This window comes from Pseudochaenichthys georgianus, unplaced genomic scaffold, assembly GCF_902827115.2.
Source record: "Pseudochaenichthys georgianus unplaced genomic scaffold, fPseGeo1.2 scaffold_415_arrow_ctg1, whole genome shotgun sequence".
Lineage (NCBI taxonomy): Eukaryota > Metazoa > Chordata > Actinopteri > Perciformes > Channichthyidae > Pseudochaenichthys > Pseudochaenichthys georgianus.
The window spans coordinates 57,647-84,376 of NW_027262980.1; the positions used below are offsets into that span (position 1 = coordinate 57,647).

Here is a 26,730-nt window from a genome sequence, read left to right on the forward strand (position 1 = left end):
CATTAATTGCCATGACAGCTTGTGACACCTCCTTTATTAATCTGTGTCCGCCTAATTAATAAGCCTTAATTTGAATTAATTAGAATAAATCGTTGTTTTGGATTTGGGGGACAAAGAGAAGAAACCTGCTGTGTGTGTGTGTGTGTGTGCGTGCGTGCATGCGTGCTAATAGCGGTACATCCTGTTGTAAATGTGTAAGTAAGATGAGCTCAGTCATTAGACACACAATGTGTAACCATTGGCACAACATCGGTCAACAGGTTGTTCATACATACTCTTGCATACACTGAACGCAAAATGACACATTTTCCACTGAACCATGTTTAACTGTGACATAACTGTGACAGGAAGATCCAGCGCATCACTGGAAGGAAGACATTGAGAAGAAGAAAGAAAGAAAAACAACATCTACTAACAGGAAAGAAAGAAGGACACATATGGATTCACTTTCTCAGAGGAGCTAAACTAATTTGTGGGGCACTAGATCACATCACATCTAAACCCCTGCTTGTTTGAGTAATGTGTGTGTAAGTGTGTTTGTGTTGTGTAGCATTTGAGTCAAACTTGCTTGTGGGCCTGACTGAATTGTCTCTACTCAACATTCCTCAGTTTTCAAATACTCTGCCCTTGTACTAGCACATCAAAGACTACGTAGAACCACAACACACACATATACATACAAGGCTGCATTCACACACATGTGTATATACACAGCGTAAGGCATGCAAACATGGGACACACATGCATAGACACAGTTGGACACACACACACACGCAGACCACAGCTAAAAGCAACCCGCCCTGCCGAACAGCATCACCAAGCAAAGCCACATAATGAAAAACATACATAAACACATACAAACACACACACACACACACATATATTCCCACATTCATATTCACAACATACCCTGGACCATATACTCAAGCTTGCACTCGTTTGTAAAGAAAAACTCTACGATAACAGACATCCAAAAACACTCAAATAAAGGCAGCTTTGAAGAAACAGACTGTTACCATGGAGTGATCATGATAACGAGCATGAACACAAATAAAAGTAAGCAAATTAAGCTTCTCGCAATTAATCTTAGAGTTTGTTCAATTGACACAAGAAATTCCAACGTATTCCTAATGGCCAAAAAGGTTGTTTTACATAGAGATAATAATAATTATCCTCTTCTGCCACCATCCCAAAATTAATTAGTATACATTTCTTTATTTTTTCAAATGCGCTGAAATAAATATATTTTTCAAAACCAAACAGCGTCCAAACAATCTCCTCCAAGAAACAATACCCCAGTTATTATGCGTGATAAGTGGACAGTTTCACAATTTGTTTTCGGCAGAAGCAGTTCATAATGAAAAGTGCAGAGACAGCAAGAAATAAAAGAGCGTGTGTGAGCGTGTGTGTGCGTGAGAAAAAGAAAGGAAACAGACGGAGAGCACTTGTGTGTGTGTGGTGACACAGGTGCAGGAGGATAACGCAGCAGTTGTGCACGTGGACAACTGATGACGGAGGGGGAAAATGGAACCAGTCACAAACAAAGTGTGTGTGTGTGTGTGTGTGTGTGTGTGTGTGTGTGTGTGTGTGTGTGTGTGTGTGTGTGTGTGTGTGTGTGTGTGTGTGTGTGTGTGTGTGTGTGTGTGTGTGTGTGTGTGTGTGGGTGTGTGGTGTGTGTGTGTGTGTGTGTGTGTGTGTGTGTGTGTGTGTGTGTGTGTGTGTGTGTGTGTGTGTGTGTGTGTGTGTGTGTGTGTGTGTGTGTGTGTGTGTGTGTGTGTGTGTGTGTGTGTGTGTGTGTGTGTGTGTGTGTGTGTGTGTGTGTGTGTGTGTGTGTGTGTGTGTGTGTGTGTGTGTGTGTGTGTGTGTGTGTGTGTGTGTGTGTGGCTTGAATGCACAATGTTAGTGTATATATACCTGATCCAGCTAAATATGATGTGGTACATCATGCAACACATCACTATAGTGTTTACTAAACTTTACAAACTCAAGCTCTGTCTCTCCATCTCTCTTCCTCACACACACGAAAAGAGTAAATTATTCTATATACAGGATAGCTTGCATTACGCATACAAATATAGGTAGCTTGTATGACATATAAAATATTCACACCGCTATAGTTAGAATGTACTCTACACCACAAACCACAGCAGCTTTGTGCACACACTTACATAATAGCCTCCTCTACTGTATGTATTTGCATTTCCTGTAGCACTTAAAACTGTTTAGAATGCATGAACGCATGCAGCAACAGAAACACCGGCCTGTTCACTTCCAACACTTAAGTTGTCGTGAAAAGATTGATTTCTTTTCACAGTTCAAATAAAGCTCTACATTTGATTGCGGACAAAAAACCACAAAAAGCTTCTAGTTTTACGTCACCATGCTGTAATTGCAGGCTCAAAATCACCATTTCCAATCAGGTAGGTTCACACCTCTGGTATTTATCCACATGACCCTGCCGGTACAATTTAAAGTTTTTGCAAGGGGATGTAAATACAGTTATGTCAGAGAGGTTCACTTAGCACGGCTAACGGCTAACACGGCTGCTAACAATTACTTACATATTTTGCTTTATGTGCATGTGATCCTACCCTGCCAATTAAAACAGCTGACCAAGATGTAGCACTAAACTTTACAGAGTGTAGGGATCTAATGAGCTCTGTCCCTAATGAGGTTTACTGAACCGGGGTGCAGCGAATTAAGCACGATGGACGAGCAGGTAATGTTTGGCTCGGAGTCAATTGCTCCATAATGTCAAAGTCATTCTTCACTGGATAATAATCATGCAAACTGTTTTCCACCCTCACAAGAACAGCAGCCAACACACAGTCACTTCCTCCGACAGTGATGACTAAAAGCAGCTTTTCATAATGCTCGTCACAGAACCGTTGCTCTGCATAAACGCCATTATATCAGCAGTTGTTTAGTCTCAGTAAATTACCCCCTGTACCCTAGCTAGCTCAAGGAAATAACGCTGTTCTGCCGAGCAGCAGGAGACAGTGGAGTTTTGAACGGAAGAGATGCTTTTATCTCTCATCTCAACAAATGAGGCATGATGTTTTGTGTTTATTTTATTTATTTTTTTATTCAAAGTCATGACTCACTATAACTAAACAAAAAACACTCAACTAAGCACACATTAAAAAAATAAGTAGAAACCAACCACAAACATATCCATATTGTCAAAGAAAACAATAGTAGGTCAAGTTGCAATTTATTATTTAATCTATTAATCAGAAAATAAATTAACATTAATGTTTATGCTTGATAATTTTATTGATTTTACAGAAATACATTTTTTTTTTAAATTACTCGTGACCTAAGACTTTTATCAATTAAAAAAAAGAAAAATCTGATAATATAAATGAATGACCATGAATCAAATATATTTTGTATGTAATAAAAGGGATATGATCCCACCCAAATTACTGAATTTTACTGAGGCATTAATGCGTTCTATAGAAATATACTATGGTAAATTATGCATTATTTTGAATTCAATATACAGTAACTGTATTAATAAATGTTAAATAATATTAGTTCTCCAAATGATTTGTGATGGAAAGGATATATCGTAAATAACATAGGCACAATATTGAGTGATTCCCACAAACTGGATTTCAATCTTTTTGTCTTACCTCTGCTGATCATCAGGTTATAAAAACATCATGGCGGACTCCTGGCCTTGGCATCAGCTCTGAGGAAGCGGCTCGGTCCGTCCAACAGTCCGGCTACTGGCCCTCTGTACTCCACACGATAATAAGAAGCAGAAACCAGGCGGCAGGCCCAACTAATAACCCTCCATCTCTCTATCAGGTCCACCGAACTCCACACAGCTCCGTGAACATCAGAGCAAACACTTTTTAGCTTCTTTGACTTTGTTTAGGAAGGTCTTACACTCCACGTAGCAGCGGCTACCTTTGCTGCGGGGCTGTGGCTCCTCTTATGCTCAACAGCTGGGCAACACAGCTTTGAGTCTGATCAAGTAGATCCGTTTAGGGAGGACTGTGCAGGTTTTTGCTGTCCGCTCTTTTTTTTCTTTTTCTTATGATCTGATTTGAACCCTCAGTCACGGTTGTCAGAGTCCACCGTCTCCTTCACAACCTGGGGAATGACAGAAAGACAGATAAAGTTAGGAACAAGCACATCGGCAGTTAACAGAAACATACCTGTGCCAGGCTTCACACATTTTCTCCATGTTTTACGTGTACGGGAAACAATTTTGTCCACAGTTAAGACATCCAAATTGACTGACAGATCAAAGGTACACAATGCACAGAAAAATATCTCGTGCCCTGTCGAGACCCCAGCCAGTCAAAGTCTCTAATTGTACCAATTTTGTTTTATCACCATAGCTGACAGCTGACAACGCCCTTCACATGTGAAGATTGCTTAAAGGCCCCAGGATAAAACCAAGCCACTGATTATGTATTGTAAAACAAACAAAACATGTGAGTCATTGACAAGGGAAAACACAACCGTCCTTCAAATAAGGAAACCTCCTTTTCCTTGATTCTTTTCTCTAAAATCTGCAATTAACAAAAGGAATGTGTTCGAAAGCTGCTAACCATCTGTCTTTTTTTTAAAACATGAGAGCAAGGTCACACACATGGAAGTTCAATTAATATCAAATGCCTCTTTACAACAAGCCTGTGTCTGCGTGTTAAAGGGTGGGAACATAGACTTTTGTTCATTCGAAGAGCAAGTATCTATAAAACAAATACTCAACAATCCAGGTCAGCTAAAAAATACTTCAAATGTTGTATTAAGTACAATGTAAGCAAGTAAATTGTTGACAATAATAATACCACAGGGAATTAATTCACACGAGAAAACAATTAAGAGTCTGTGGTAGCAGCAGCAGCATTCGTTTTCTATAGTAATTATTCATGGTCCTTCAATATTGATTCAGAACCCCCCTCTGTGTGTGTGTGTGTGTGTGTGTGTGTGTGTGTGTGTGTGTGTGTGTGTGTGTGTGTGTGTGTGTGTGTGTGTGTGTGTGTGTGTGTGTGTGTGTGTGTGTGTGTGTGTGTGTGTGTGTGTGTGTGTGTGTGTGTGTGTGTGTGCGCCACCCCGTCTTCTTTCCATCCATCTTGCTTCTTTCTCACCACAAATCTAAATCTGAGTCTGTACTTACACAAGCCGTTTCCTCGGGTCAGTCTCACTAGTGTGTGTGCGCATGTAGGTGTGTAACAGACAGAAATATATTATATGTTATTCCGAAACTTTGCATATTAAAACACATTTTCTCAGAATTATTCCGAAGTTGTGCATATTAAAACACATTTTCTTTGAATTTAAGAGAACTGTACATTTTTATATGTTCTACTTAAAGTAGCCCTATTGCTTATTGGCTCTAAACATAAAGAAAACAAGCGAACAAAAGAGCTGACATAAAGCCAAATTAAGGGCTGTTCTTCATTTCCCAGGATACCTGTTAAGTGGTTTACCTGCTCCAGTGTGGTCCTCAACATGCAGTTCTCTAGTTGGTACGATAGAAAATGAAGCTTACCAGCCATTTGACTGTAAATATTTTATTATGTGCTATTTTAAAGGAAAAGACAAAAACACGATTACTGGCTATAAAAGTAAGGCAAATTATGAGTCATTTGTGGAATTATGACTCATGTAAAAAAAGTTCCTCCCATCTTGAAACAATATGTTAAAACCGTGTTTGTGAGAGCATCTGATATGTCCCTGCTTTAAAGAACATACATGATAGCTAACGCACTGCATGCAAACACGGAAACACAAAGATCATACTCCTTCATTATGACGTTACTGATCACATAACACATGCTTCCGGTTATTACAGGATTGAACCACATAATAGCATTAGCTGTTGAGCATTAGCAGCTGAGAGAAAGCAGCAAAGCTTTCTTCGATAACCAAAGAAAGAAAAAGAACAACTGGAGGGGACTTACTCATTAGTAGTACTCACAACAGGAATAGAACAAGGGAGAGAAGTTTTCTTTTTCTTAAAGAGTGAGTGCGACTAAATATTTTCCCCGTGGAGCTCTGACTCAGTGGAGCTACTGCTTACTCATTTGCTCAATCACTCTTTCCCTGCCCCTCTGTTTTTCTCCTTATCCTCCTTTTTCTTTATTTTCTCCACAATGACTTCTCTTTTTTTTTTACATTCCCCGTCTCTCTCACTGTTACAACCCTCATTTCCACATCGCATGTCCATCAACTTTTAACTCTGCGTCTCATGTTTCCTCTCCTCCATCACGCATCTTTCCCATCCATCCATCCATCACTGAGCTCTGTCATTTTCTTATGCTTCTTCTGTCTGTTTTACCAACTATCATTATGGCTGAGATCCCCCCCCCCTGCAGCTCTCCCCATCACCACAGCCACCGCCTCCTCCCCCCTCCCTGTGCTCAGACCCCCCTACACGAATGTGTGTGGTCCGGTCCGACTATAGACCGTTACATTGTCCCAGACAGGTTGGACTGCGCCACTAGCCGGTAGACGAGGGGGGGGGAGGTTATGGAGTGCGGGGGTTCCTAGGGAATGTTTGTTTTTCTGTTTCCAATTTGGTCCAGCCCGAGGAACTCCACACTCCGCTCTGTCTCAAACACACCATTCATGACGGCCTGACGTACATGATTACACACAAATACCCACTCACTAACTCTCCCTCGCTCACACACAGACATGTATGCATGCATCCCACACACACACACACACACACACACACACACACACACACACACACACACACACACACACACACACACACACACACACACACACACACACACACACACACACACACACACACACACACACACACACACACACACACACACACACACACACACACACACACACACACACACACACACACACACACACACACACACACACACACACACACACACACACACACACACACACACACACACACACACACACACACACACACACACACACACACACACACACACACACACACACACACACACACACACACACACACACACACACACACACACACACACACACACACACACACACACACACACACAATCAATCATTTTTACCATGAAAAGCTTTGTACTGATCTTTTATTGTTTTCTGATTTGTTATTGCTAATGCCGTTTCAAATGACATGGTGGTCAAACTAATTATACATTTTTATTTTATCATCATTCAGTTATTTTTCCAAACAAAGACAAAAGTATTGTCATTGTAAAACCTTTTTGATGCGTCTTACTGCGTTTTAAATGTGATGTCGACAGAGTTAAACTCCATATTCCACCAATTAAAGCACAAAGAACACATTGTTTCATATTCAACTCAACCCTTACATCTGAAATTGATTATTTTTGTTGTTTGGATTCCAAATTCACAATGTTGGTCTTTCCATGTGCTAATAAAACTTTATCTTGTATCGATACAAAGAACAGATCTGCAAACAGAAAGGCAGATAAAAAGGGACTTTTCTCTGATGCATGTTGGTTTGTTTTTAGATGTTAAGTTCCACATTCCATCCAATGCTCAATGGACAGACAGGAAACCACACTGTTTATTCAAAGGCTACATATGACAATAATGGGTTTATTCAGTTGTTCTGATTGTTTGCTCTTAAAAAGTTACGGATGCTCAACAGCTTTGAGAAACATTTAAGAAGGAGAGAAAATCAGATCTCACAAGCAGTCACACAGAATTTGCGAGTAGATATTTTACCAGGATTTAGCTGAGAGCGATCCAACACAGACATAAAATATTGACTGCAAAGAAAACAAATCTGAAAGCAACATGATTACACTAGTTGCTGCATCTTAAAGTTATTGTTGTTTTGGGTTTGCTTACTCAGCTTTAGTTCCAAATTCATAAGTCAGCTAGGGCAATGTTTAATAGCTAAATATATTAAAATGTTCTAAAATTTCTTAATTGTTTGCTATTTGTGGTAAGACCAGGAAGACTAATTTGAAGTTAGAACACAACTAAGGTATCCCTGGATAAACTGACAGGCAGAAAAACGTAGGTCTCTTTTTTCATCTGTTAACTCGTTACTAGCGAAAATGGATTCAACATTAATCCCTGAATACGAAGCAAGAGAGCAGGCAAACGGGAGAAGGAGATAAATCTGTTCTTCATTGCTCCTTTGAACACGCTATGAAATAACCAGGAGCCTTTATAATGTTCCACAAATAAGCTTGAAATGTACATCATGAGCTTAAAAACAAAGATAAGGCAGAAAGAAACTGTGTTGTATTGTTGTACCAACAAAGGTTTCTAGTACGGATGTGAAAACGGTTTTCTTCTCTTTAAAAGACAAACCTATATCATAGTAACCCCGAAGGTGCGACTAATAGTCAGTCAGTGACAGCTCCTATGTTATGACAGCTTTCTGTTCAGTGGACTGATGGGAAAGAAAAACATTTTAACAATACAGTTTTTATACCTTGGCTAGAAAATACTAACGTGATAGCTCCCAGAGGAGGACATGTCAGAAAGCGGAGCCCACTGTAAGCAGCTGACACTAACTGCTGATGTCCGTGACAAACGGCTGTTCTGATGACTGTATGTCACACACAGAATATTTTATACTTCCTAACAAATTCCTTTTGACTGATCACTCAAATTCAGTTAAATGAATGTTGGGCAAAATGAATGGTTCAATGAATCGATTCACCCATCAGAGAATTCAATAATGTACGTCCATTTTTAAACTAAAAGGCTTTAATTCCTTTGTCAGCTCATGAGAATATCCTGAAAACAACAAAAGAGACTCGCAGAAACTCCTCTATTAAGTGTGTTATCATAACATCAGTCAGAAACCTTGAATAACCAGATCTTTTTGAATGCTGCTTAAAGATAAGGGAGTGGTCTTTCTTTTTAGTAATGTAAGAGACGCCCAGGGCTTTCAACTTGTCTGACACAGACGCACGTGCAAGTTACTGTCACTTCCCTGTAAAAAAAAAACATGTTCCTCTTTGCGCGCATGAGACAATCAAAGGAATGGCAGAGTACACTTCTGCCTGTGGAGTGTGAAGGCCTACGATTGGATATATGCTACTAGATCTGAAGGTTAAGGCATATTTCGTAACACTCAAATATGTTTTCACTTAGTCCATTAGTCAACTAATGGTAGTATTGATCTTATCTTAATGCTGAATGACTTATCTCCGAGAAAACTATGAGCACATCTCTGCTTTTTAATGATACTAAGATTTACCGATCTGTTCATTTTTTTTATTTAGATTAAATTAACGATTTGGTTAGTCAACAAATTCCTTTAAGAATGTATTTAGTCTAGGAAGGCTCTATAATATGTCAACAATGCAGCCACTAAGAATTCTTACCAATTTTTTAATTAACTGTTTTATTATGACAAGTTTTGGGGTATTTCTGGGACAAATTATAGACCCTTTAGATCTACATCTCAAATAACAACCTTAATTGGCCCCCTTTTTGCTATTTCTCCATCTATATGGTGAAATACGACTTTATTTATAAAAAAACTACAACATTGGGGAGTCTACATCTGAATTAGCTTTGAGATGCTTGTCCTGCTAGATCTTCTGCATATTAGAAATTGCCATTCCTTCACGTGTGGGAGGTAGAAGAAGGATTTAGCCACCACAGTCACAACAGTATTCACATTTGCCTGCTGAACGGTGTGAACGTCCCGCCTTGATGTACGATAGCAGCAGGAAACCAGGAGCTGCATAAATCAACACGGGACCGTTGATTTTGACCTTGCTCTCCACGGCTAAGACTCTAATACATCAAACAAAATAATGGAGAACAAACGTTGTTTCAGCGGTAGTTGTAGGCGTAATGGAAGGAAACTATAGCTGCATAAATCAACATGTTGATTGTTGACGCTTGCTAGCTGTCTTTTCCCCACAAATACAGAAAACTAACTACAGCGCTGCCAGAAACGCACACTTCCAAACATACAGCTCACAAGTCTGCCAAGCACATCTGATTATTTTAAACACAAACACGTACCGCGTGTGTGTGTGTGTGTGTGTGTGTGTGTGTGTGTGTGTGTGTGTGTGTGTGTGTGTGTGTGTGTGTGTGTGTGTGTGTGTGTGTGTGTGTGTGTGTGTGTGTGTGTGTGTGTGTGTGTGTGTGTGTGTGTGTGTGTGTGTGTGTGTGTGTGTGTGTGTGTGTGTGTCACAGTTTGGTGTGTTTTTTTCAGGGTAAGCTCAAACATTACGTCAGTCACACGCACGCACATCCACAGACATGCTGATACACTGTGCACACACTGTCACACACTCGCTAGACAACTCTCGCTCACATGTTTACACACACACACACACACACACACACACACTTTCCACTCCTGGAGAATCGGACGTTTCCTGCAAGCAGCCGACCTGACGGGAAAAATGTCTGGACAAACTTAAGACGTGTGCGCACACACACACACACACACACACAACGGAACATTTTCAACCCACAATGTTGACTTTATATTCCTTTCCAGAGCCCTTCTATCGGCACGCTGGCCAAGTGAAGCAGCCATCCCTGTTGATCACAAGCAGGAAGCAAGACTGGGAGGTATTAAAGGCCTCAGTGATGTCAATGCAGCGCTGGACTCAACTAAAAAATTGAAATACTAAGCCAAATATGATCATAGCAAGTCGATTGTTTTGTTTGGTAATGCAGGAATATCACAGCAGTAAATACATTCTCCATGTGTCTCAATCCAAGATACTAGTAGTCGTTAGGGATGCTCCGATCGATCGGTCACCGATCGAGATCGGCCGATACTCACTCTCTACCGATCAATCGGTGCTCTCTAAACATGCCGATTGCGAGAGCCGATTGCGAGAGCCGATTGCGAGAGCCGATTGCGAGAGCCGATCGCATGACGTAAAATACATGACACTTTTCTCTGTGTGCGGCAAAACAAGCTCGCCAAAATGGCTTCACCGGTCTGGCATTATTTTAAGGTGTCCGAAAAAGACAGTAAAATAGCGGTATGCAACGTGTGTGTGAAGCAGAAATTCTGCAGCTCCGCCCGCCGGACCGGTAAGCGGAACAAAACACACAAGAGTTAGACCTAACACACTTGGCTATTTTATCTACCTCTGGAACAAGCTAAACTAGTTATAAATATATTTATTCTTCACTGTCGGGTCACTCATTACTGGATCAGTGAGCTGCATGAGATACTGACAGGCTGTCAGGAGAGAGAGAGAGAGGGGGAGAGAGAGAGGGAGAGAGAGAGGGAGAGAGGAAAAGAGAGCGCTTCCGCTCATTTCTCCCGTGTTATTATCCAAAGTGAATGTAAACTTGAATAATGTACATAATTTCAATGTAATAATTAAGTTGATTGTTGTTTGTGGAAGCTCCAGTGAATGAGCCCCATTAACTGAGTTTAAACATCACTTTAAATGGAAGATTTAAAGTGATGTTTAAATCTTCCATTTAGGCCCCGCCCACTCGATCGGATCGGCGATCGGTATCGGCCCCGAAATTGGCGATCGGAGCATCCCTAGTAGTCGTCAACCTTTCTTTGATAATGCTTTTTCTATTTAGCTACCAATCTGATCAAGTGACGGAATGACAAAGCATATTTCACTTTCTTAGACTGCAGTAAGGAATTTCTCCAATGTTGCATTGTTGATTTGCAAGGAAATATAGATCCTGACTAAATGCCATAGAGCTGTATCATCCTTCATAAAGTCAGGTTTATTATTCAGATGCCACAAATGCAGTGGCGAGCCGTGACTTTTATACCTAGGCCCTCTGACCCCCACCCCTTTCCTCTGGAAAAGAAAAGAGTCATTACGTCACAGCGTATACTTCAGCGGAATATCAAAACAACGCCCCGGGGTGCAAAACGCATCAATGAAAGCGACCCTCTACCACACAAAACAACACCTGGAAATAACCCAATTTGTGTTCTTTGAAATTGAAAAGGATATTGCATTGTGTGTGTTACTTTCGTTGCAGTTGTATGTCTTAAGTGTCATTTGGCATGCTTTTATTTTGAAGGCGAGTTTACGCTGTTGACAGGAAGTTGCTGTTGTTGCTATGGAAACAAGAAAAGCTTCACAGCGGGCGGAACTTGTCATAAAGTCCGTGATAATAAAACCCACCCATTTAGAGGGAAGATATGATTGGTCAATTGTACTGTCATTTGCCATTACTCTCTCGTTCAGTTACTATAGCTGGCCCGCTGTGAATTTACAGCAGGATAATCAGCTCCTATCTTCACAGTAACTCGCAGAGATGGCTAAAGGAGCTTCTTTCATTTAACCCTTCACATTCAAATAGAAACTGAATAGGCAGATTCGAAGGATTTATTTCTTTGGAAATGTTATTTTAAATACAATTAAATTTTAATTTTAATTTAAAACTAATGAAAAATATAACAAAAAAAATATTTTTAAATATCTTCTTTTTTTTTAATGTTTTTAAATATTTTTTGTAGAATATCTTAGGCCTAGAGAGCCCCGACGGCTCGCCACTGCACACATTTAACCTCATCCTCAAATTGTATGGATTTATAATGGATTTCAGAGGGACAGGGACCTTTAAATTACTATAATGCATACCATTTTGCAAAGTTTTTTAGGTTTTTAACCGACTACATGTGCAGATATTTATGTTTCACTTGTTTTAACCGCTGCCGCTAACTCATCACTCCACTTGTTGTTTTTATTTTATTTTCATCTTTCCCTTATCCTCGTCTTACATCTGTGAAAATGAACGCTGTCAAAGCTACCTCATTCTTCAGTATTACTCCAGAGACATTTCATATCCTTAAAACTTTGCTTCATAACCCCACATGTATAGTCAGAACTCGGGCCTGTGGTGCAATATTACTGGAATACATCCTGAAAAATAAAACAAGAAGCACTTGTTTTATCTTATCCTTCAAGACATGACTCCAATATTAAAGCTGCTTTAAGCACATGGCAAGATGAAGCTGGAGCTTTCCTTTACTTCACACCTTGCCAAACTAATCCTGAAAGGATTTTTATTATTTGAAAAACAAAAACATGAGGAGCGTTTGTTTTGTCTTATTCTCACAACAGACACGTTTCCTGAGGTTTTATTTAAATCTGGTAAAGACGCATAAAGTGCACCTCAAGTATTGGAGAACACACATTTCATGTTTTACAGGGATGTGAGCGTTGAACTGACTGAAAGAACAAAAGACAGCAGAGGGAGTGGCTGACTAAAGAGATCACAAAAGCTACAGTGGATCTGTCACGGCACGTCATCTGCCCTGCTCTCCTGAACCTCCTCCCAACACTTGCTCTTCAGACACTAAACTGACATTTTTATAATCTAATCATTTAACTCACTGACTCGTCTAAGAGAGAGAAAAAGCCCTGAAAGAGTCAGTGAAAGAGAGATTCTCACAGCTAGGTGAAATAGGCCCCTGAAGAAAAGAGGACAACTTGAGTGTGAAGCCCTAAAAAACCCAAAAGCCATGTTGCAGAACAAACGCCATGCCCCCCGCTGGGCTTTACCACCCACCCCAACACACACGCACTCACACACACACACAGGCCCGGAGTAAATTTAACTGTCAGCCGTAAAGTTTTTCGACTATAGCAAGTGATCTTTTGCCCCCTTTTCTCTCCCCCCTTTTCCTCCTTCCACCCACTGCTGTGGCTATGCAAATGAGTTCCTCGTCTATCCTTGCGTACATCCTTCTTCACTCCATTTCCACCTAATTGTCCTAAGCATTACTCTTCCTATCACAGCTTTGTTTATTCTAACTTTCCTTTCCTACTGTGTCACTTCCTTGTTCCCTCCCTCCATCCATCCCTGTCTCACTCCACAGGCCAACACTGACCAAAGACACTTCTCTTTCTCCCTTATCTCCTGCCTCCTACCTCCCCAGAAATGAAAAACTACCCTTTCCCTCTTCTTCATCTATTCTACTTTAACCCCCTACCTCTTCACCCTCCACCCACACACACACTTCTGACTGTGGGCCTCTGACACCCACCTTCTCCTCTCCCCCCACAAAAGTCTGAAAGACCCCCAGATGTGCGCCCCCTTAATTTCCATTTCAAAAAAGAACCACCTCCCTCCCTCCATCATCCATCTATCCATGCATCCACTTGATCACACACACACTTCAAACCACACGGTCACACACACACACATTTCTCAGCAAGTGGACGTTTTTTACTTTTTCTTGAGGCCAAAAGAACATGCTGACCGTGAAAAAAAATATCACTTATCAGATCAGTTAAAGGGAGTGCTGACAATTGAACAGTCTGTTGTTAAAATACCAACAGAACACTTCCCCTTTCAGAGAGATTTCCTTAAAAAACATGCTGACCATCAAGTTATCATCTATCCACAAAAAAGAATATACTGATGGTAACACATTTCATTTAGCTTAGCAGTCTTTAAATGCTAGAAGGAACCCAAAAGCTTGGATGACAATTGACCATACTTGGCATTTAAAAAAGGGATCTGGTTCAGATTTGTTATACTTAAACTCATGCAAAAAACTCAGTTTCACCACATTTTCATTGTTGCTATCAAGCCAAATACTTGAAACGTTTACAAAGCCACAATTATGACTCTCTAAAAGACTCTCTCCCTCACATGAATTGATCTCTATTGAAAACAAGTCAATACTGTGGCAAAGCCAACAAAAGGACCCTATCATGGTATCACACTGTAGATGAAGAACAAAAACGACCAGACCCCAAGTCTACCATTTCAGTTCATCTTCATTATATATGATATGATCAAAAAAGTGTTGTACCAAGAAAAGATGCTCCACTTTTAAACATGTTGATGGAGCAATCTTAAATACTGTGAGAGAAGATGAGTCCCTGCCCGTCTCACAGTTGATGTTGTTTGAAGCAAAGCCCTGCAGGCATCAGCTCAAACCGTCAGAACGGCTGTACCCTCTAAAACCCAAAGCTGCTACTGCAAAGATGATTCAACAGGATTAAAATAACCGAGCCTCGCTCCATCCCGCGGAGAACAGGTGAGACACTTTGCTGAATCTAACCACATTTCACTGGTTCTTTCAGATTTAGGTTGAAATGTCAAGCTAAGGGTGTCATGTCTCCCTGTGCTTTCTTCCCCCCCCCCCCCCCCCCCCGGGTTACATGAATACAATTACAGGCCAGACGGGGACTTCAGAAATTACAGGTACGAGATCCATGCCTAATGTTTTTTTCTACAGTCCACTCAGCCAGGAGCACGTGCAACAAGTCTGCAGAGGCTGGTGTGGCTTTAATGAAAAAAAGAGCGTACATGTTAGTTGTTTAAATCATAGTTTTAATTTGACGGGACGCCATAAAAAGTCTGCCCCTTATTACACAGACAAACACACACACACACACACATACACACACACACACACACACACACACACAACTGCTCGCACTGACAGACACATGCATGCCTGCACAAAGAGCGAGGACAAAGACCACTTTACTCAGCCACCAGATGTTTTAGCCAGAGCCCAGACTACAATACTAATGGGGCTGTATGTGTATGTGTGTGTGTGTGTATGCATGTGACTGTGTGTGCGTGCGTGCGTGCGTGCACAGAGAGAGAGCGTCGGAGAGAGAGAGTCTGAATGTTTTAATAGCGGTAAAAACGAGTCCCCATAGCAGGTACTTAGTTAGGCCACATGTACAACTTCAGAAATGAAACAAATCGCTTCATATTTCACACAGGCTGATACACATCTACATATATTGTGAACCCAGTCATAATTGTGTTCCACATATACATGAGAGCAGATATGTTAGCGTATCAGGACAGAGGAAAAAGGCATGTCATGCCACTGAAAAAACTGCCATCAAAACTTGGGTTGAATATTGTTGTAACTGCGTCACAATAGCAAACAAATGTCAGTGTATTTACACCTAAAGTGGAACTTAAATTGCATTCTTTGAGAAAGTTGATTAAGTATTTTGACAATGGTTATGGTAAGATGAAGCACAAGTGACTAACATGCTCCTTTCTGGTGTTACAGTGGAGAGAAACAGAGATTTAGAGATAAAGAAACAGAGAAAGTGAAACGGAGAGAAAGCAACTGCATGTGTGTTTGTGTGCAGAGTCTTGGTTTGACTGTTGATAGAAAAGACAGTTAACCCCCAGTACAGAAAACAACAACCAGTTCAATCATACCCCAGCAGTGACTAAAACAGATTTGACCTCAAGGGAAGGAGATAAGTGCGGATACTAGGCTTTTACAATAACTGATAGGCATCTATCAACAATGCTGAGCTGAGTGGAGACGAATGCTCTCCACCACTGCATGATAAACATGTGAAAGTAGGCATTACTGATTCATTTCTGATACGCAGCAGGAAGGAAGCGGTGCCATGATAGTGAACTATTAAGAGGCTTGAAATAACATGTGACAAAAAACTCAGATAAGGCTTGATGGCAACTCAAGAAAAGGGGACATCAAATATTGTTCCCCTGTCCTTCATCTCTCATACATTTGATAACATGTTGACTAAAAACAACAGGTGGATTGGTCGTTTTAACTGTAGGCAGTTTGCTATGCATACAATCAAATGATATTCTTTCATCCACAATCAATCTACCGTGCATTCACTTTTATCGAGACAACTTTTACCCGGGTGGCTTCAGCGATAAAAAAACAAAACACTTCTACTTGAGAAAAGTCTCGCTGAATTAAGCATACAGTACTTGAGGCAAATGGTTCAGTACTCTCCCCATCTGTGGGTTGCACAGCCTTTTCAGCTTCAACACAAAGAAGCTTACAACATAAATCACATTCAAATTCATGCCACTGTCACATTTTCACTGTCTGTCTGTTAGGCGAAAAGTGGAAGAATTTACAGATGGAGCCGGGTTCACGGGAACACTTCAGCAAAGTACACAAATGTACTTGTAACACCTCGGGATTACATGCGTTTTCACAGCTTTTAGAGCATGTCACAATCACTGTCTGGATAATCTCTTTTCTTATTACCTCACTGTACTGTCTTATCACTTGCTTTTGAAAGCATATTTATAATATTTGCCATTATCTAAACCGATCATTTATGTTCTGAAGAAAACCAACGTTACTTTTAAATATTGTTCTTTTTTTTCAATCACTTGAAATTGCATGCGAAATGTATTTTTACATACTTTTTACTTTCAGATGTTCAAAACTGCTAACCTCTTCAATATAAAGTATGTGATAAAGATTGTAATAAGTACTTATGGGATAATACCCTGACATAGATACAAGCGTGAATATCATTTTCTGTTTTCCGACACCACTCAATTATTGTAAAAGAGAGCAGACACCCAAGCAAATAAGGCTAAGAATAATTGTGGCTACCCGTATATACTGACGTAAGAGTGTAAATGACACAAAATAATCACAAATGTCAATAAAATGAAATCGTAAATGAAACTACGCGGACCTGTTGTGACAAACCACAGACTCATTAGATACTGTTGCTATGAGAAATAGCCGTATTGGATCTCATTCAAATTAATTATGCAAGGATTAAAAATTAAAAAATAATAATTCCACAATAATTCACGCTAATTGTGAAATTGATTCCCCTTTAATGATTTTTGCTGCAGGTTTTGGCTCAATATTTATGCTTCCAAGATATTGTTATTCGACATAACCTTTTAAAGTGGAGCTCCAATTTCAAATATTAAACTTATTAAGACGAAGGTTTTATTGACTATTACCACAACAAGAGCTACAATGCCAATGTACAACACAAATCAAACTTGCTTTTAAGTTGTAATGCAGCCTCCGTGTGTAAATAGGCTGACGTACTATATTTACAAAGTCTCGATACAAAAAATATTCACCATCTTTTAATGGGGAGCTAATGCAAATACCTCAGGGCCTCCAAGCGGTTCTTATTAAGATCTCTGCGACATCAATATTCAAAACACATGCCGGTCTGTTTTATTCACATACAATCTGACCAGACTTCCAGAAGCAAACAAACTCGGTGTAATCTGTTTTAATACAGTCAGTGTTTACAGGAATGCTACATTTTGTTCTCCTAATGCCATTCAGTAATTATCATCTGAGCTCCTTGTTTACTCTTTTTCTTTTCCAAACCCCGCCAACAATGTAGCTTTGAGAAAGGTGGACAATGCAGAAGTGCAGAAACATAAATGCACACAGCGTTTAGGACTTGTGGAAAACGTGTAACTTATGGCTTTGTGATTAAAGCACAAATGTGTCCAACATATGGATCATATGACAGAAACTACAGCTCTTTAGTAAATGTGAAGGAAAAAAAACTAAAACCACACAAGAACATATTACTTATTGGAAACTTCAGTTGATTTGCTCCAGTTGAGCAAATGAGCTTTGATTCATTTTCAATTAAACCTTGATTTATTTCAAAGTGAATTGAACACAGCCATGAAACAAATCACCCACTGTGTCTTACATAAGGTCAAAACTCATATGAACAGTGATTGATAAATGAACATGTGGGTGCACAGGAAGCATGAGAGTGCCGAGTACACTGCTGAGTCAAAGCAGTCAGAACTCGCAACTCATAAAAAGCCAGCAGGTTTCTCACACAACTGAGTTTTCAACAACTATCTCAGGAGGCAAAGATGTGTTGTAAAGAAAGGTTTACAAGATGTTCTCATACCACAAAATACAATTGAACTGATCCTCGTAGAATAGGTTAGGGGTTGTGTGGTTTGAACAACCTTTGGGTAACATAGTGTCATCACCTTCTACTCTTGCCTTAATCTGCTAACCCACCACTTTATCAGCCTCCACTGTATCGTGACAGAAGGATTATTTACTCTCTTGGATGAAAAATCCTACCATATTTAGGATTTGTCTGTTTAAAAAAAAAAAAACTACAAAATGGGGGGGGGGGGGGGGTGAAAGAGAATAATTTCACCCTAAACCAAGACCATGTGCTCGTTATCTGAAGCAGGCCGTCTAAAAGACAGACTTAAAAGTCTAAAATAAGACCAAAGACATTAGAGACTAACTCAAGCCTAAACAAGGCTGCACTAAACCACAGACAGAGAGTGGGGATGACATTTTGGGCATTTAGCAGACAGTCTTTTTTCCAGAGTGACTTCCAGTAACTGCAACAAGAGAATACGCTTAAATCCCTGCATCACCCACGTTACAAGCATCTAGAAGAAAGCTATAAAAGAAGCAGAACAATGTGCCCAGACAGTCAAATAAGTTCAAAATAAGTGTGTCCTTGAGATACGAGAGAAATAAAAACCGCTATAGGTGCGAGCTGCTGAGCTACGAGCCAGAAGCTTCTTTAAATAAACTATCCGTGACAAATGGATGTGTTCCTTTATCTGAACTGCAGGCAGGGTTGAGATGAATAATGGCTGATTGCTCTAATAGATGCCATCTTTTTTCTGCTTATTGGAAACAGTAAGTTAAGACAGTCCATGTTCAAATAAATGGGTGCAGAAATTAGAAATAAAAAGGGAGTTGTGAGGGCACATAATGAAAAAGACTTTTAAAAACTTCTAAGAAAAAACATCCTATGCCTTCTGAATTACGTGGGTTTAAAAAGAGGATCTGCTTTATTGTGAAGAGCACAGATTGTATACTGACATGAGCTTTATAGCGAGGTATGGAGATGTTAGGTGATGTCAGCTGGAAACACTTGTGCTATATAATTTGAGGGAAGCTTTTTAAACAATCTTCTGACAAATCTAAATACACAAAAAGAAAAAAGCCAGAGGTCAAACTTAAATAAAACGGTAAAATCAAAGTTTTAAACAACTTCTACTGGCGCCACTTCAGTCACATCTAGCAATTAACTTCTAGAATTCCTAAATATTTACCTACATTTAATTTCTGGTATCTCCTCAAGCAAGAGAGACAAACACTTTTTTACTTTCACATACTCAAACGGTAGGGTTTAGTCTGTTAAAAGGATTACTTGCTAGCATGATAAAAGGCTATCACAGTTTACAGAACCAGCAATAGTAAGCCACGATGAAAGTAATGAGTATTAGAACAAGCTGAAGCAGGAAACAGCGTTTTGAGTAAGAACATGCATCAGTCCCGACTTAAAAAGGAGACAGCAGCGACCAAGGGACGGAGGTTTAGCAGGAATTCATTCTCCTTAAATGTCTCCTTAATAAAGACATATTTCATCAGGCATACCTAACCTAACCCAAAACTCTTACAGTATCATGTAGAGGAGGCACCATAAAAGTTGGGCATAAGTTTAACAAACTTTTATCAGTACTGTTAACTTTTTTAAAGTTGAAAAATCGGTTTGTATGTAGTGTTAGTGAGGTTATTGTATTGTGTAATATTCAGTTCATTCAGGTTTCTACAACTTCTGAAGGTCACCCAGTATTTGCAATAGTTTGTCTGATTTCCTATCTTTACATAAAAACACTCTGGCTCCCATGTTTATGGTTTCAATGTGTATAAAAGTATAAAATAACTACAGATAACGAGGCTTTTTCTTAAAGAGATACTAATTTACCATCTTTCCAAAAGGTATATAAAACAAAAAGCAAGATGAAGTTTGAATGAAACAAACTTGTCTATTTCTTTCCAAACTCCTTTATGACCACGATGCTTTGATGCAGTTAAAACAGTCTTGCGTACACCAATGAAATCCTTTTAATTCTCCCAAAGAAAAGCCGTTTGGACTTAGTTAAAACGTCTTTTTACACTCTCAAACCGACCGTTCTCGCATGTAACACAGTACTGCTGCGAAACGACCAAAGACAAAATGCATGGCAGCCCACAAAATCACTACAGTTGTTCCTCATGTCTTACATAACATCAAACCATCAATAAAACGCAGGAGATACATTCCAGCTAGTTGAACAGGACATTTCTGACTTCCCTCGCTCCATGTGTTCTCCCTCTCTCAAAACTTTCTCTCTTCCCAGTTCCACCGCAGAGACTTCACATATTGCAGCCATATGAGTAAGCCATGGCTGTCTCCTCGGCACATACAGACACACACACAGGAAAAAGTGCTGCGCTCTCTCACACTCGGTCTCACACACACACACGGGAAAGAGTTTTACAAGCAGAGGTTCTCTTTAGGAAGTCGTCAACTGTTTTGACGTTTAATAGCAGCTACGAACAAGGCCGTACGTACATTACAATAATATCCAGTGTCTGGAAAGAGTAAAAAACTTTAAAGTAATAGAGATAGATTGATACATGGCTAGATCAGATTTTTACTTAGAAAAAACTTGTTAAATGTTTGTAAAAGTTTAACAATGGCACATAATACACATGTCTGCGGAAAAAAGACAAAAAATTAACTGAACATGCGACTTGTCAATGTTAAGAGCAACCATACACAAGGCTGGTTTATCCAAGGGAAAAATATAAACGGGCAAGATGGACAAGACAGGACAGCAAAGAAAAGTCTGAAAAGTTGTCCCAAATATATTAAAAGTTAATTTCTGTCAAAGCCCTTGATCCTGATTTACTTTGAGTTGCTATTGCCAACTAATAAATCAAATCCATGTCAATTAAAAAAGCAAAAGGCATAAAGAAAAACGTTATTACATTTGTAGGAATTTGTTTAAAAAGGTTACGCAGGGAGCTGTATTAAATGAAATGACATTTACTGAACTTTACGTGGGACAGTAATATTAAGAGCTTCTACTATTAAACTTTGAATCAACTTTGAAAACAATTCTGTGACTTTTGTTTAGTAAAAAGTAATGAAAGAAAAACAAACATTTGTCATAATGCTACATGTTAAAAAGAAAAGACGTTTGGCTTACACTGCTGAATGTAAAAGTGAATTCCTCAAAAAGTATGAACAATTACTCAGCTTTTATAGTCTCAGACTTTGATGTGTTGCTTCTGAAATTGCTAAACAAACTACAAAGTACATTCATTACTTTTTTTCATTAGTATTTTTCCTCAAGTAACTCAACAGTTTTAACAATGCATGTCTAACCTTTACTGTGTCCGAGAACAACACTTTCAAAAGTTGTCAGAGAATATTTTTTAAATATAATCGACAATATTGCATACCAAATCGTTGTGAGTATTTAAGATCACGAAAGTGAAACTTAGTCTTTACTTTTTAAAAGTCAGTGTAGCATTTTATCTAAACATCTGCTTGACATTGAAATGCCGTGAAGGTTAAGATGAAGACACATGCTTCTTATTTTAAAGTACTATAGGAAAAAAGCCAGCAAAAGTTCTGCAACTTTACAAGTGTATCCACTCAACACATTAACTAATTAAATCACTTTATAATATACAAACTTTCAGCTTCTCAAACAACAGTAAAACAAGTGTGGGGTCAGAGTAAAGTCCCACATGCCTGCTCTGCTTTAAAAAAATTACTAAGGTTATCTGTTGAATAAAAGTCGGTCCACACACAAGCCGTTCTTTAGGGGCCAGAATTGGAGAACTGTGAAGGACTATGTAAAAAGCTTCCTTGCAGTGTGTGCCTCATTGTACTGGCTTCACATACTCTGCTCTCCCCACAGAGTTGTCATGCCTACCCAGCTCCCTTATCTCAAAGGAACATCAGTTTCTTACAACAGGGGGGGGGACTTTTACAAAGTTGAGTGGAAATGCAACTCAGGCTTCCCGGCATCACCCATGAAAAGTTAGACAACAAATAAATAAATGCGTGATATATCAGCTAATAAGTACTAAAGTTGATAAGAGAGGATGTTTGGGGATGTTTTACGACAATCCACATCCACCATGCGCTCTCGGGCTTCCTAACAATGAAAGAGGTGCAAAAACAGCGCCATACCGGCTGTAAACCACTTGACAAACACAATGTCTTTGATCTAGTGTCACTTCTTTTCCACTTTTAACCCAGTAAACTACAAGCATCTAACTCGTTCAACTTTCAGCATAAACCTCTTTCACTCTTTATCTACGACGTGCGTCATAAGAGGAGAACCAAGAAATCTGAACTTGAGTATCAAGTTTGCAGGCACAAAAGTAATGAAAAAGTGATCAATGAAAACAACAAAAAGTAACACACATAAGTTACACGAGAGCTACTTTGAAGGACAGAATCAATGCAAGTTACCGGCTTGAAGCAACTCAAGTCGGGATGCCACTTAGCGTAAATAAATGTCAAACACAAGAAACAAAACTTAGAAAAACACAAACCTACTTGAGGCGACTAAGTCACTCCACGTCTCCTTGCTGTTGGCTTCAAACTCAAAGCAGTAGCCGTCCCCAGTAGCCCCCCAATTTGTATTTGTGTAGCGTTTGGGTGTCCTAACCTAAATGTAAATTGCCATGTGAATTCAAAGCGGTGCTGCTCTTTTCCTCTCTCATTCAGCAGATCCCTCTTTCCTTACCGACGCTGCTCAGGCCGTTAGTTACATAAGACGCAAACCGACTGCTGTCCGTCGTAAAACTACTAACGACCCACAGAGCAATATTTTGTCTCCGAAACACACCATTGATTTCCCGGCTTCCTTTTAAGACGAACACATTTCATCTTCCCACTTGTCCGACAACATGCATTTCGCCATCAACAACTCGTACCGTGCATCGCCGATGCATTTTTTTGTTGCCGTTCACAATGCCACTGCACCAACTAGTAGAGAGGGCTGTGTGCATGGTGTGCATTTGTGTTGGTAGTGTTTCTTTTAGTGCTGCTTACCTGTTGATCAAAATAAGCATTAGCCTCTTTTCTCTCAGTGTGTGTCTCTTTCAGCAGCCTGTTAAGATGGTGGCTGGCTGCTTAGCTGGCTGCTTCGTCTCTTTGTGGGCTTTTTGTTTGTTGATGATGTCGGACGGGGTGACAGTGTCTTGGCTCTCTCTTTTTTCTGTGGTCTGAGAGGGAAAGAGAGATAGTTAAGGCTTCACGGCAACACATTAAACTAAGCTGATACCGACTGATTAGTAGTGAGTTTGGCTCTGGTAGTGCAATATTCCGATGTTATAGTATGTTATTTAGCCGCGCAGAGCCCCGATTTGCTGGCCACAGCAAACCAAAGCAGAGGAGCTCGTTATCTGTTATTTTTTGTTCAGACTAGTGTTATCGCTTTGCTGTGACAGGACCTCTCTGCCTGTCTCTCTGTACGCTGTAGGCATTACGTCAGAGGAGGAAGACACAGCAGCTCTATTAATATCAAGAAGCCACCCGAAGACTGACTCTTAAAGTGACACACACTGTTATCTCACTTATTTACACATTTCAATCTAAACCAAATCAATTTACGCTAAAAGCAAAAACGCTGGCACACTCTAATGTTGTTTTAAATAGTTAATACTAAAACATAGGTCCATTAGCTACTCACTAAAATCAAGAACACTCACTTAAAGTTATACTCTGTATTACTTATTTTAACAGTTATTAAACAAAATCAATGACTCATCCACAATCAAGAATGCCGACTCACTTTACTAACATTTTATTTACACACTTAATAATACCAAAACATAATTACTCACTTGAATACTCAATATGAAAGTGACATGTATTGTATTACTTTTTTAACTATGTAGTTATATATTAGTTTATATTAGACCAAATTCAACTTCTCATCGTTAAAATGACACACTGTAATATTATATTTATGGAGTTAGAACTAAACCAAATAAACTACAGACTGTATTTATAATACTAACACCCTTTAGATGAGTAGAATTAGCAATAAAGAACATTTAAACTAATAGTAATAACAATAATAAAAAAATAAAGTTAATTTAAATAAAATGATACAGTCGTGTATTAATTAAATACACATTTAATGAAGCATTGACAGTTTTTATACACCTTATTGTAATAAGCTCTTGGATATGTTTACTTGTGTAATTTAAGTCGGTTAATAAACTCTTTAAAATAAACCATTCGTAAATATCTAATTATAGTCTCTATAAACGTTTAAAATGTAAATGAATCTTTCACTTCCTCAAAACTCATTGAAACTCAAGCTACGCTCTCATAGTAGGTCGACATTTGGAACTTACATGAAAACTTCTGACAATTTGATTTGTTTGAATGTGTTAACACAAATATCGCAAATATATTAGTAACTCTTATCTGTTATCACTACATATTTAACCAGAGGGCAAATAAAACTGAGAGCATGATCAAATCATAATTATTCATGGTTTTATAAAATGATAATTTTACTAGTGGCAGCTTGTGCATTTACTGGAAAGCTCTCCAGAACAGGGTAATGTTACTAAATAGATCTTAACTTTTATTTTCCTTAACGTACATTATTCCAGATGTAATATTAGTCTTGTCCAGAAACTAAAGGCTAGTGGCTGAATCTAGAATGATGTTTGTGTTTAAGTTCTGCAAAGAGACATAACTACATTATTAACATTACGTACAAAGTTTATACATGAACTGTGTTCAATCATTTGAATGGAATTGCCCTCGTTAGCTTGGAAAACCTGGCTGTTGGGTGAGTCTCCAAATCTATCCTTCTCCCTTCAAAAGCCGAAGGTAAAAGATGTTTGCTAACAAAGGCAATAGTGCAGCCTCCAGGCATACACCATGCTGGATCCACCTCCTCCGGAGTGGTGAAGGCTTTGGAAGGAACACAGAGAGGAAGCCACATTGAAGAAATAATACACCTGCCACATACCGCAAGTATTGCACATAAACCTCCCATTGATCTATGTTTCAAATGTTCCATTTTCTTGCCTTTCCCTATTATTTTCTTCGTCCATTTCTTAAAGAAAGAGATTGTTTAACCCTGTTCCATAGTTTCCTCTTCCTATTTACAACTAATAATATCCTGTTGGTATAAAAAATATTCATCTTTTGTTTCCTGCACCCAATAACAGGAAGTATATAGCATAATATACAATTTGTGAAGCAATCTTGCCTGTGATGAAACATCTATAGCTGTGATTACACTGACAAAGCGTGTGTGTTGTCACGGCAACCACTGTGTTTCAATTGTTGTTCAATATTGTTATGACGGCTTCTGTCTGTGTGTCAGTAATAAACTAGTTGGAGTCATATTTGGCTAATACATTTTTACTGTTGCATAATCAAGCATTTCCTTCAAAAGTAAAACAAACACAATATTGTAAATGGAATACAAGTAAATTAAATGAATAATCATACTACACTAGTGATGTAACTAATCTAGGGCTGTAAAGTGAAGATGAACATGTTCAAGCTTGACACGAGATCACATGAACTAAGAGTCTGAGAAGGAAATGGATACAATCTCTCATTGATGTAACACAATGATATTCATAATTCACAGCAGCCATGCAAAATATACTCAGTGTATTTTGCACATGAAAGAAAATCCTTTGACTCTGCTTTGGAATCCTTTGCAGCGATAGATCAATGCAGTTTTCATCTTTATTGCCAAGCATTGGAGGTAGCTGATCTCAATCAAGCAGTACAAAGAGGACGATGAATAAGTGTGTACACAACAGCAAAGCATATCCCAGTAATCAGCAATATGCATAATCCCTGTGCGAACAAGAGCTTTTGAGTCAGCACATGCAGTATAGAGAATTGCCTTTCGTTATTTCGTAAGCAATAAATACTCTATGTTTCTCCAGTTTGTACACAAACCCCCAAACTGAGTAATGACTTGAAACAGTTTTTACAAAAACAACCTAGATGTACAAAATACAAGAAGTATGCGAAAATCTCTTTGTTGATTGAAGTTATTCAATAATCTGAAAAACACAATATTTAAGAAGAATCTAGTGCAGAGTGACTCTTTACCTACATGTACATTCTGCTTTTATCTTACCTATCAACTGCCCAGTCAGTTTTGAAAGACAGTAACATATGAAAGTCATACCATGTTTTTCTGTTAGAATTTGTAAAATTATGATCCTGTCCACAGAAGATCAGTAAA

The 26,730-nt window shown here is 39.1% G+C and overlaps 1 pseudogene; it reads right to left on the reverse strand.

Annotated features, from left to right (window-relative positions):
* Window positions 1-23,183, reverse strand: part of LOC117442351 (zinc finger transcription factor Trps1-like) — a 69,789-nt pseudogene extending 46,606 nt beyond the window's left edge.
* Between the last annotated feature and the right edge of the window lie 3,547 nt (window positions 23,184-26,730).